The 12,460-nt window shown below is 41.5% G+C and overlaps 1 non-coding gene across 1 annotated transcript; it reads right to left on the bottom strand.

The window, feature by feature from the left end:
• Nucleotides 1-261: 261 nt before the first annotated feature.
• On the bottom strand, nt 262-333 carry TRNAG-ACC (transfer RNA glycine (anticodon ACC)). The gene has a single exon. It is a non-coding gene; the product is annotated as a tRNA-Gly (tRNA).
• Nucleotides 334-12,460: the final 12,127 nt, after the last annotated feature.

The raw sequence follows: 12,460 nt of genomic DNA, 5'->3' as shown, positions 1-12,460 counted from the left end.
GCCATCTATGAGATGTAGCTCCAGCCAGGCAGCACTCGACTCCAATCTGGATCAGGGCTCCAATCCATCTTCAAGAGTCAGAATGCTGTCTGGAATCTCCCCCAACATTTAGTGTAGTCACTTGTTTAAGTGAAGTGAAGTCGCTCAGTCGTGTCTGACTCTTTGCAACTCCATGGACTGTAGCCTACCAGGCTCCTCTGTCCATGAGATTTTCCAGGCAATAGTACTAGAGTGGATTGCCATTTCCTTCTCCAAGGGATCTTCCCAACCCAGGGATCGAACCTGGGTCTCCTGCATGGTAGACAGATGCTTTACCGTCTGAGCCACCAGGGAAGTCACCAGTCACTTGTTTAATGATGATCTATTAGCTGGACTGTAAATTCCATGAGGATAGGAATTCACTCATTTATTTGTTCATTCATTCAGTAAATATTGCATGTCTACTAAGTGCCAGGTTGTTCTAGGTGCTGAGGGTACTCAGAGGTGTGAGATTAGTGGGTATGATGTGTATGAGACTAGTAGCAGGAAGACCAGTTGGGTGGGAGCAGCAGAAACCCTGGTGAGAAATGATAGTGGCTACTAAGATAGTGGCTGTGGGGTTGAAGAGAGGAGCCAAATGCAAGAGATGCTAGGAAGAAGCTGGCAGGTGCACGTAAGGCATTAAGGAAAAACGAGAGATAAATATGACTCCAGGATTCCAACTTTGGTGCCTTAGTCCCTAAGAGTGAGAATACCAGACAGAAGCAGACTTTCACTGAACAGTGGCCTCTCACTAATTCCATTTTGGAAATTTCATTTGGCACCTGGAGTGTCGAAGTAGAATTGTTAATTCAACAGTTAAGTCATGAACTTGGAGTTCAAAGGAATGTTGCCTAGAGTTATATATCTGATAGCTGAAGTCATAGGAAGAAATGACATTACTTAAGCAAAGTGCTGTTGTGGTTCAGTCACTAAGTTGTGTCTGACTTGTGACTTCATGGGCTGTAACACGCCAGGCTCCTCTGTCCTCCACTCCCAGAGTTTGCTCAAATTCATGTCCTTTGAGTCAATGATGCTACCTAGTGATGGGTAGGTAGCATCACTTAAGGAAAGCATTGAATACATAGAGACAGGAAAGAGAAGCACTAAGTTGAATGGCAAGGTTGAAGAAGAGGATTCTGTTTACTCTATTTGCGTGCATTCTCAAGTCACTTCAGTCGTGTTTGACTCTGTGACTCCATGGATTGTAGCCTGCCAGTTTCCTCCGACCATGGGAATTTCCTGGCAAGGATACTGGAGTGGGTTTCCATGCCCTCCTTCAGGGGATCATCTGGACCCAGGGATCGAACCTGCCTCTCTTAAGTCTCCTGCAACGCAGGTAAATTATTTTCTGTGGAGCCACAAGAGAAGCCTGTTTACTCTGCTTCAGTTCAGTTCAGTTCAGTCGCTCAGTCGTGTCCGACTCTTTGCGACCCCATGAACTGCAGCACGCCAGGCCTCCCTGTCCATCACCAACTCCTGGAGTTCACTCAGATTCACGTCCATCGAGTCAGTGATGCCATCCAGCCATCTCATGCTCGGTCGTCCCCTTCTCTTGCCCCCAGTCCCTCCCAGCATCAGGGTCTTTTCCAATGAGTCAACTCTTCGCATGAGGTGGCCAAAGTACTTGAGTTTCAGCTTTAGCATCATCCTTCCAAAGAAATCCCAGGGCTGATCTCCTTCAGAATGCCTGGTTGGATCTCCTTGCAGTCCAAGGGATTCTCAAGAGTCTTCTCCAACACCACAGTTCAAAAGCATCAATTCTTTGGTGCTCAACCTTCTTCACAGTCCAACTCTCACATCCATACATGACCACTGGAAAAACCATAGCCCTGACTAGACGGAACTTAGTCGGCAAAGTAATGTCTCCACTTTTGAATATACTATCTAGGTTGGTCATAACTTTTCTTCCAAGGAGTAAGCATCTTTTAATTTCATGGCTGCAGTCACCATCTGCAGTGATTTTGGAGCCCCCCAAAATAAAGTCTGACACTGTTTCCACTGTTTCCCCATCTATTTCCCATGAAGTGATGGGACCAGATGCCATGATCTTTGTTTTCTGAATGTTGAGCTTTAAGCCAACTTTTCCACCCTCCTCTTTCACTTTCATCAAGAGGCTTTTTAGTTCCTCTTCACTTTCTGCCATAAGGGTGGTGTCATCTGCATATCTGAGGTTATTGATATTTCTCCCGGCAATCTTGATTCCAGCTTGTTTACTCTGCTGACGTAGAACTAAAACTGAGAATGTCAAATTGTGCCAGAATGTCAAGTAAAAGTAGGATTCCTAAGAATCCAGGAAAGCACACCCATTCCCTGAACTTGCGTACCTCTTCACAGGTGGCTGTGTGCTTATCTGAGGTCATTTACACAGCTGAATGAACAACCGCCTGTGGGAACCATGCCCTTCTTCCCCAAGAGATCTTCTGATTATAATTTGACTTTCTAGCTAAATTTGCATTTGGAGAAGAACAATAGCAACAATAATAACTAATATTTAGCAACTGCTCTGTTCCAGGTAAACACTTTACATGTATTATTCATTTAAATTATTCATCTTCTAAATCCTATGAGGTAGGTACTATGATTGATATTTACCCCACTTTATAGATAAGAACACTAAGATTCAGAGATGTTAATTTGCCTAAGATCACATAGTTAATGAGTAACTCAGTTTTATTAAGTCCAGAGTCCACATACTGAGCCAGTAGGCTATACTTTATCCCCAGAATAAGTGGATGACACTGATGCAAACATTCTGTTTTGCTTGGGTTATATTTCTCACTGTAAATGAACAAATAGACATTCCAGTGATATTCTCCATGGGAATAATAAAGATTTGTGAGTTATTTGGGTGCAAGCAGTTGTCAAGATTAGGAAGTACAGACAGATCTAAACCTGACTATGAAATAAACGAGAGAGATATAGAAAGTTTGCAAGGCAAGTGTATTAAAGACATTTTTGTTGCTTTTATTTTTCTTTTAAAGATGGGAGAAAGATTAGTTTGTTAGCTAAAAATCATGAGGTAAGGGAACACACTAAGGAAAGGGGGAAAATTGAAAGATTAAAGGACCAGAAGAGATAGCAGGTCACAAACTCAAAGTACAGTTCAGTTTAGTCACTCAGCTGTGTCCGGCTCTTTGCGACCCCATGAATCGCAGCATGCCAGGCCTCCCTGTCCATCAGCAACTCCAGGAGTTCACTCAAACTCATGTCCATCGAGTCGGTGATGTCATCCAGCCATCTCATCCTCCGTTGTCCCCTTCTCCTCCTGCCCTCAATCCCTCCCAGCATCAGAGTCTTTTCCAATGAGTCAACTCTTCGCATGAGGTGGCCAAAGTATTGGAGTTTCAGCTTTAGCATCAGTCTTTCCAATGAACACCCAGGACTGACCTCCTTTAGGATGGACTGGTTGGATCTTCTTGCAGTCCAAGGGACTCTCAAGAGTCTTCTCCAACACCACAGTTCAAAAGCATCAATTCTTCGGCACTCAGCTTTCTTCACAGTCCAACTCTCACATCCATACTTGACCACTGGAAAAGCAAGGAGAGATAAGAAAGACTCCTCAGAGATCAATGCAAGGAAATAGAGGAAAACAACAGAATGGGAAAGACTAGAGATCTCTTCAAGAAAATTAGAGATACCAAGGGAACATTTCATGCAAAGATGGGCTCAATAAAGGACAGAAATGGTCTGGACCTAACACAAGCAGAAGATATTAAGAAGAGGTGGCAAGAATACACGGAAGAACTGTACAAAAAAGAGCTTCACAACCTGGATAATCACGATGGTGTGATCACTCACCTAGAGCCAGACATCCTGGAATGGGAAGTCAAGTGGGCCTTAGAAAGCATCACTACGAACAAAGCTATTGGAGGTGATGGAATTCCAGTTGAGCCGTTTCAAATCCTGAAAGATGATGTTGTGAAAGTGCTGCACTCAGTATGCCAACAAATTTGGAAAACTCAGCAGTGGCCACAGGACTGGAAAAGGTCAATTTTCATTCCAATCCCAAAGAAAGGCAATGCCAAAGAATGCTCAAACTACTGCACAACTGCACTCATCTCACATGCTAGTAAAGTAATGCTCAAAATTCTCCAAGCCAGGCTTCAGCAGTACATGAACTGTGAATTGCCAGATGTTCAAGCTGATTTTAGAAAAGGCAGAGGAAGCAGACATCAAATTGCCAACATCAACTGGATCATGGAAAAAGCAAGAGAGTTCCAGAAAAACATCTATTTCTGCTTTATTGACTATGCCAAAGCCTTTGACTGTGTGGATCACAATAAGCTGTGGAAAATTCTGAGAGAGATGGGAATACCAGACCACCTAACCTGCCTCTTGAGAAATCTATATGCAGGTCAGGAAGCAACAGTTAGAACTGGACATGGAACAACAGATTGGTTCCAAATAGGAAAAGGAGTACGTCAAGGCTGTATATTGTCACCCTGCTTATATAACTTCTATGCAGAGTACATCATGAGAAACGCTGGGCTGGAAGAAGCACAAGCTGGAATCAAGATTGCTGGGAGAAATATCAATCACCTTAGATATGCAGATGACACCACCCTTATGGCAGAAAGTGAAGAGGAACTCAAAAGCCTCTTGATGAAAGTGAAAGAGGAGAGTGAAAAAGTTGGCTTAAAGCTCAACATTCAGAAAACGAAGATCACGGCATCCAGTCCCATCACTTCATGGGAAATAGATGGGGAAACAGTGGAAACAATGTCAAACTTTATATTTTGGGGCTCCAAAATCACTGCAGATGGTGATTGCAGTCATGAAATTAAAAGACCCTTACTTCTTGGAAGGAAAGTTATGACCAAAGTACAGACAACAGGAATATTAATAACTTTGGATGGGAGAAAAGCTATGTCAGTAAGAAATGGAACCAGGTGCCGATGAATTACAGAAAAAGGGAGGGTCTGGAAACTTCAAATGATCTCTATGTTCTCAGTAAAAGAGGGGGAAATGTCTTTACTGAGAATGGGAGACTTAAAAGTAGGGCTTAAGAAGGGTGGCGACAGTTGCAAAAGCTGCTGTGGGAGAAGAAGCTGAAGAGGAAGCGGTCATGCTCACAGGAGGGCTGCTGGGTGGTTCAGAAAATCCAGCTGAGATTGAAGACCAGGGACTTGTAAGGACAATACTGAAAAATTTTATAATTTTTCTCGAGCAACTCTTCCTATCCTGATCTGAGATCTGAGAAACCTGTTAGTGGGAGTCTAATTTTGTTAAGGCAGTTAAGGCAGTAGGGTAAAGACAGAAGGGGCTGTTCATGGTTTAAGCTAGCTAGAGGAAGGATTGAAAATAAAAGACAGGTGATAGATGGAAAGGGAAAGGGGGGTCAAAAGAAAGAAATGAGGGGAGTTGGAAAGAAAGAAAGTGGTTGTCCGAGCATGAGATGTGAGAGTTAAAAATTTTAGAGGAAGTTCTGGCAGACAGTTGTAACATACAATATTGTACTAACTGCATGATTCAACTAATTGAACTGAAGTGCTTGCTGGCCAGCAGCAAGGTAATATAATAACTGGAGGTGCTATTTTCAGAATTTAAATTTGGCATTCAAAAGACCGTTTGGAACATCAATTTTTTTTTAAGGAACACCAATGTTTATAAATGTAACATAAGAGGCATGTTCTGCTTCCCTGGTATTCACTGCCCTCTCTGTCGGCATGAGTTCAAAAGCCAGTGTGTTCTTTCTGTTTCAACTCCTAGAGGATGCTAACCCAGTTTTCTTTTTACGTATGGCTGCGTCAAGTCTTAGTTGTAGCAGGCGGGATCTCTGTTGTGGGCAGTTGGGGTCCAGAGTGTGTGGGCTCTGTAGTTGTAACATGTGGACTCAGTAGTTGTGGCGTGCAAACTTAGTTGCCCCGTGGCATATGGGATTAGTTCCCCAATCAGGGATCAAACCCGCATCCCCTGCATTGGGAGGGGGATTCTTAACCACTGGACCACCAGGAAAGTCCCAAGGTTTTCTTTCTTTTGACCAATATTTGTTGCCTGCCTAATAAAGCCAGACAGTCTGTTAGGTGTTGATGACTCATCAACAAGTAAGATGAAATATCCATCCTCAAGAAGTTTAAATGCAGCAATCAATAGGCAAAAATAATGCAGAATGATAAACACTATGATTATGTTAAAAGTTGGGTGTCAATGAGAGGCCACCTAACTCAACCTTGAGTAGTCCAAAGAGGCTTCTGTGAGAAGGTGTCATCTAAAATGAAATAAAGGAGTAGTAGGTATAATCCCAGAGAAGGCCATGACACTCCACTCCAGTACTCTTGCCAGGAAAATCCCATGGATGGAGGAGCCTGGTGGGCTGCAGTCCATGGGGTCTCGAAGAGTTGCACACGACTGAGTGACTTCACTTTCACTTTTCAGTTTCATGCATTGGAGAAGGAAATGGCAACCCACTCCAGTGTTCTTGCCTGGACAATCCCAGGGATGGGGGAGCCTAGTGGGCTGCCGTCTATGGGGTTGCACAGAGTCGGACAGAACTGAAGCGACTTAGCAGCAGCAGCAGCAGCAGCAGCAGCAGCAGCAGCAGGTATAATCCAGGCAGATGAATGGGGAGGGGGAAATAAGAGGGACTCAATGTTCACAGAGACATCTCTGTCTCTGAAGGAGCCTCTGGGTTCCTTGCATCTCTTGGTATCTTCATTCTTACAGGCCAATTATCTTAACATCCCCATACCTAGGGGATACTTCTACTAGGAATCATTGAACCAGAAGATTTATATTTAACTGTCAGTAATATTTCTTATTTATGTGTCTTTAGATATGTCAGCTGATCTCAAGTCAGTTTCTTCATCTTAAAACAGGAATAACAATACCTACTCCAAGAGTCGGGCACGACTGAGCGACTTCACTTTCACTTTCACTTCAGAGTTATTAAGATGATCAAATGAAGTGATACATGTGAAAGCACTATGTAAACTGTTAAATGTTACATAGATCTTAACTGTTCTTAGTGTCCTAAGATGTCATGCCCTATGCTTTTATATTCATTATGGGGATTAAGAAACCAAAAGTCCTGTGTCATTGCTATAGATTTACTGGTTCTTTTGAGGTCTGCCAAGTTTAAGCTCTGAAATAAATTGTTCTCTGAAGCTACTTAAAATGTTTGAGTTAATGCCATAAATTATTATCATTGGTCCTCTACTCAAAAGCCACTGCAGAGAAGATATGGCAGCTAAAGTATCATTTAGCAGTAGAGTGAGCAAGGCCATCCTTAGAGTACATGGGCCGCTCTATGGTAAAAAAGATCAATAGAGAGGAAAATCTGAAAATTAACAGGCCTAATAAATATTGCAGAATAAAGGTGAGATGGTGTGGTGGGAGGATGGAAAAGATCTTTACCTCCAAATTTAGGATGGCCTCTTGAACCATCAACATCTGCGTCACTCTACTTCAGAAAAGCCCCTCTAATGAAAAATCATTTCACAGAATTGGTTTCTTGTTTGGTGGGCAAATTCATTTGACAAACTCATGCCACTGGGGTGGAACAAGTGAATCTCTGCAACTTTTATATTAATTTTTCCCCTAATTTTACTAAGAAAAATTTAAAAAATACATACAGCTAATTTGAGAAAATTTTACATACTCATCTATGTGTGCTGTGTGCTTAGTCACTCAGTTGTGTCTGACTCTTTGCACCCTCATGGGCTGTAGCCCACCAGGTTCCTCTGTTCATGGGATTTTCCAGGCAAGAATATTGGAGTGGGTTGCCATTTCTTACACCAGGGGATCTTCCCAACCCAGGAAGCAAACCCACTTCCCTTGTGTCTCCTGCATTGGTGGGCAGATTCTTTATCATTCTGCCACCTGGGAAGCCCCTACCTGAGTACCTACCACCTATTAATCAATTCTGTCATTAACATTTTAATACACCTGCCAGGATAATTCTTTAGGTTGAATATTTTATTTTGAGATAATTGTTGATGTACATGCAATTGTAAAGAATAATACAAAGAGAATATTTGTTCTTTACCCAGTTTTTCTCAGTGGTAACATCTTGCAAAACTATAGTCCAATGGCACAACCAGGATACTGACGTTGATACAGTCAAGATTCAGAACATTTTCATCATCTTAAGGATTCCTTCCTGTTGCCCTTGTATAGTCACATCCACTCTCACCTCTTCCTTAACTCTAGAAATTACTAATCTGTTCTCCATTTCCATAATTTTGTTATTTCAAGAATGTGTGGCATCATTCAGAATATAATCTTTTGGGACTGGCCTTTTTCTCTCAGCATAATTCTCTGTTGATTCATCCAAGCTGCTGTGTGTATCAATACTTTATTCTTTTTCATTGCTGAAAAGCATTCCACTGTAAGAATGTACAACAGTCTGTTCAACCATTCACCTGTTGAAGAACATCTGGGTTGTTTCCAGTCTTGGATTATTATGAATAAGGCTACTATAAACATTGGTGTACAGGTTTTTATTTTTTATTTTTGCCACACTGTGTGGCTTATGGGATCTTAGGTCCTCAATCAGAGATTGAACCTGGGCCCTTGGCAGTGAGAGCATCAAGTTTGAACCACTGGACCGCCAGGAGATTACCAGTGTACAGGTTTTTGCAGAAACATAAAATTTTATTTCTCTGGGATAGATGTCCAGGACTGTAAACACGGTAGTTACAAGTTTAGTCTTTTAAAAAAATTTTATTTATTTTTAATTGAAGGATAATTGCTTTATAATATTGCTTTGGTTTCTTTCTGGAGGTTTCTGTTGTCGTTTAGAAGTTGCTCTGTAGGAGCTGTTCCATGTTCTAATGAGTTTTTGATGTATTTGTAGGGAGGCAGGTGATCTCCTTGTCTTACTCCTCTGCCATCTTCTTTTGTTCACAAGTTTAGTTTTTAAAGAAATCACCAAACTTTTTCCACTGACGGGTACCATTTTACATCATCATTAGTAATATGTGAGTGATCTAGCCTCTCCCCTTCATTGCCAGCATTGGGTATTGTCACTATTTTTTTATATTAGACATTCATAGAGATGTGTAGTGATGTCTCATTGTGGTTTTAATTTTCATTTCCTTAATGGCTATTGACATTGATTATATTTTCATATGCTTATATTGCTCTTTGGTGAAATATCTTTTTATGCATTTTGCCCATTTTCTATTTGGATTTTTTTAATTGTTGAGTTTTGGAAGTTCTTGTATTTTCTAGATACAAGTCCTTTGTAGAGCAGGAGGGAATTTTCTCAAGTCAAGTTTAAGACATCTGTGGATATCCCAGTGGAAATGGCCAGCTTGCGGTTGGCTGCATGTGTCTGGAGGTTAGGAGAGAGACTGGAGCAGAACATTAAGCTTTGAGAGTTGTGATAGCACAATTGACATTACACTGGAGGGAAGACAACATTAGAGATGAAGGGAAAGACGGTCAAGAGAACATTTGTACATTTAAATGGTGTAAGAACTGAGAACAAATGGTTAAAGAGATAGGAGGAGGTAGGAGAGTGGTGAGATGAAAACCAGAACCTGGTTTTTGCTTTACTGTAATGGGTATCACCTGGAATTAAAAAAAAAAAAATCTACAAAGAGATGATACTCACAAAACTGCTTAAAAAGCAAGCAAACTAGAGTTTTCATCAAATGCAATATTTAAAAGTTAAGTAGAAACATGTTAACTGCTATTATGGAGTTTCGCAATAATGTAGTTGGATAATAGTAGCTATGTAGTATATAGTTATATATATTTTTAATAAAATGAAGGAAAAATTCAATTAGGTTGAGTATTATAAAAGTAAACAAGTGTATGGAAAATTCTTTTAATTATTAATACAAAACAACTTTTACCTGGATTTCCCCCAAATAGTTTGAACTTTCACCTGAAACTCAGGAACTGGTGAATCTACCCATGTTAAAAACAATACGACTTTACTTTGTAGTAGCCTTAAACATACAGACTGTTCCTGTAGTGGGTTGAACAGTGTCTCCCCAAAATTTGTGATCACACTTATTTGATACGGTCTTTGCAGATTTAATTTTAGTTAAGGATCTTGAGATGAATTCAGGATTTAGGGAGGACCTTAAATCTACTGGTTGATGTCTTCATAAGGGAAAGGAGAGGGAGATGTGGGCACAGAGAGACACATAGAAGGGGTAGAAGTGCGAAGAGGAAGCAGAGATTGGAATAATATGTCTACAAGCCAAAGAACACCAGCGACTGCTGACAACTAGAAGTGACTGCCGATAACCAGAAGCTTTCTCTACGTGCTAGGAGAGAGGTATGGGACATATTCTCCCTCAGAGCCCCCAGAGGAATCAACCCTGCTGACACTCTGATTTCAGACTTTTCGCCTCCAGAACTGTGCGTGAGTACATTTCTGTAATTTTAAGCTACCTAGGTTGCAGTAATTTGTTACAGCAGCCTTAGGATACTAATGCAGCTCCTCAGTTCAGTTTAGTCATTCAGTCGTGTCCGACTCTTTGTGACCCCATGGACTGTAGCACTCCAGGCTTCCCTGTCCATCACCAACTCCTGGAGTTTGCTAAAACTCATGTCCATCGAGTCAGTGACAGCATCCAACCATCTCACCCTCTGTCATCCCCTTCTCCTCCTGCCTTCAATTTTTCCCAGCATCAGTGAGTAAGTTTTCCAATGAGTCAGTTCTTCGCATCAGGTGGCCAAAGTATTGGAGCTTCAGCTTCAGCATCAGTCCTTCCGATGAATATTCAGGACTGATTTCCTTTAGAGTTGACTGGTTTGATCTCCTTGTAGTACAACGGACTCTCAAGTCTTCTCCAACACCACAGTTCAAAAGTATCAATTCTTCAGCACTCAACTTTTTTTATGGTCCAGCTCGCACATCCATACATGACTGCTGGAAAAACCATAGCTTTGACTAGACAGACCTTTGTTGGTAAAGTAATGTCTCTGCTTTTTAGTATGCTATCTAGGTTGGTCATAGCTTTTCTTGCAAGGAGCAAGCATCTTTTAATTTTCTGGCTGCAGTCACCATCTGCAGTGATTTTGGAGCCCAGGAAAATAAAGTCTGCCACTGTTTCTATTGTTTCCCCATCTATCTCCCATGAGGTGATGGGGCCAGATGCTATGATTTTCATTTTTCGAATGTTGAGTTTTAAGCCAACTTCTTCACTCTCCTCTTTCACTCTTATCAGCTCCTATCCCTCACCATTTTCTCAGGCCCCCAAAGATACCACTACAGATTTTTTGTTATTCATTAAAAAAAGCATAGATTTCTTTCATTGGCACTTACTGCATAGAGACAACAAAAGTATGCTTAGAGCTGGTGTTTTATTTTATTTATTTTTGACTGTGCTGGGTCTTTGTTGATACGCACAGGCTCCCTCTAGTTGCGGTGAGCATGAGCTACTCTTTGTTGTGGTGCATGGGCTTCTTATTTCAGTGGCCTCTCTTGTTGTGGTGCACAGGTTCTAGGCACATGGGCTTCAGTAGTTGCAGCATGCGGGCTCAGTAGTTGTGGTATGTGTGCTCAGTAGTTGCAACCCCTGGAGTCTAGAGCATGGACTTGGTAATAGTGGCTCATGGGTTTAGTTGCTCTGGGGTACTTGGGATCCTCCTGGACCAGTGATAGAACACATGTCCCCTGTGTTGGCAGACAGATTTTTATCCACTGTGAAGTGAAGTGAAAGTTGCTCAGTTGTGTCCGACTCTTTGCGACTCCATGGACTGCAGAGTCCATGGAATTCTCCAGGCCAAAATACTGGAGTTGGTAGCCTTTCCCTTCTCCAGGGGATTCTCTCAACCCAGGGATCGAACCCAGTAATATAAGGGAAGTCCTAGTTGGTGTTTTTGATGCTTATAAAACTAATGGCCAATTATTTAACTTTGTGCTCTCTGTTTAAAGTCAGCTTGCCTGTATCCTCTTCCAATTAATGCTGATTAGTATAAATTCATTTAGCTGGTTATTATTTGCTTCCTACAATCAAACACACTCTGTTTTTTTTTTGGCTGCTGACGTTAGTTAGTGTGTTAGTTAGTGATGGATGTTAGTTCCCAGAACAGGGATAAACCTGCTCTCCCTGCATTGGAAGCACAGAGTCTTAAACACTGGACTGCCAGGAAGGTCTGCAAACACACTCTTGCTTGGTCTACCTGAGAGAAGAGGGCTGAGACTGAGGTTAGTGACGGTTGCTTTGAAATCTGGTGTCTGCATTATTAAAAATCCCCATAATTGAAGTATATGAGCTCATTGAAGTTATTTACTTTGCTAATAATTATTTACAATAAGGAAGTTTGAAAAAACAAACTACTGACAACTATTTAAGGTAATAACCACAACGAAAACATTAAATTGACCTGTTCTCCGTCCAACACTAGAGGCAGTGTTTTGGTGTCTTCCCAGTTAGCTCAGTGGTAAAGAATCTGCCTGCCAATTCAGGTAGATGCAGGAGATGTGGGTTTGATCCCTGGGTCAGGAAGATCTCCTGGAGTAGGAAATGGCAACTTA

This window comes from Budorcas taxicolor, chromosome 20, assembly GCF_023091745.1.
Source record: "Budorcas taxicolor isolate Tak-1 chromosome 20, Takin1.1, whole genome shotgun sequence".
In the NCBI taxonomy this organism is placed as follows: Eukaryota; Metazoa; Chordata; class Mammalia; order Artiodactyla; family Bovidae; genus Budorcas; species Budorcas taxicolor.
This window is presented reverse-complemented; position numbering and strand designations above follow the sequence as displayed.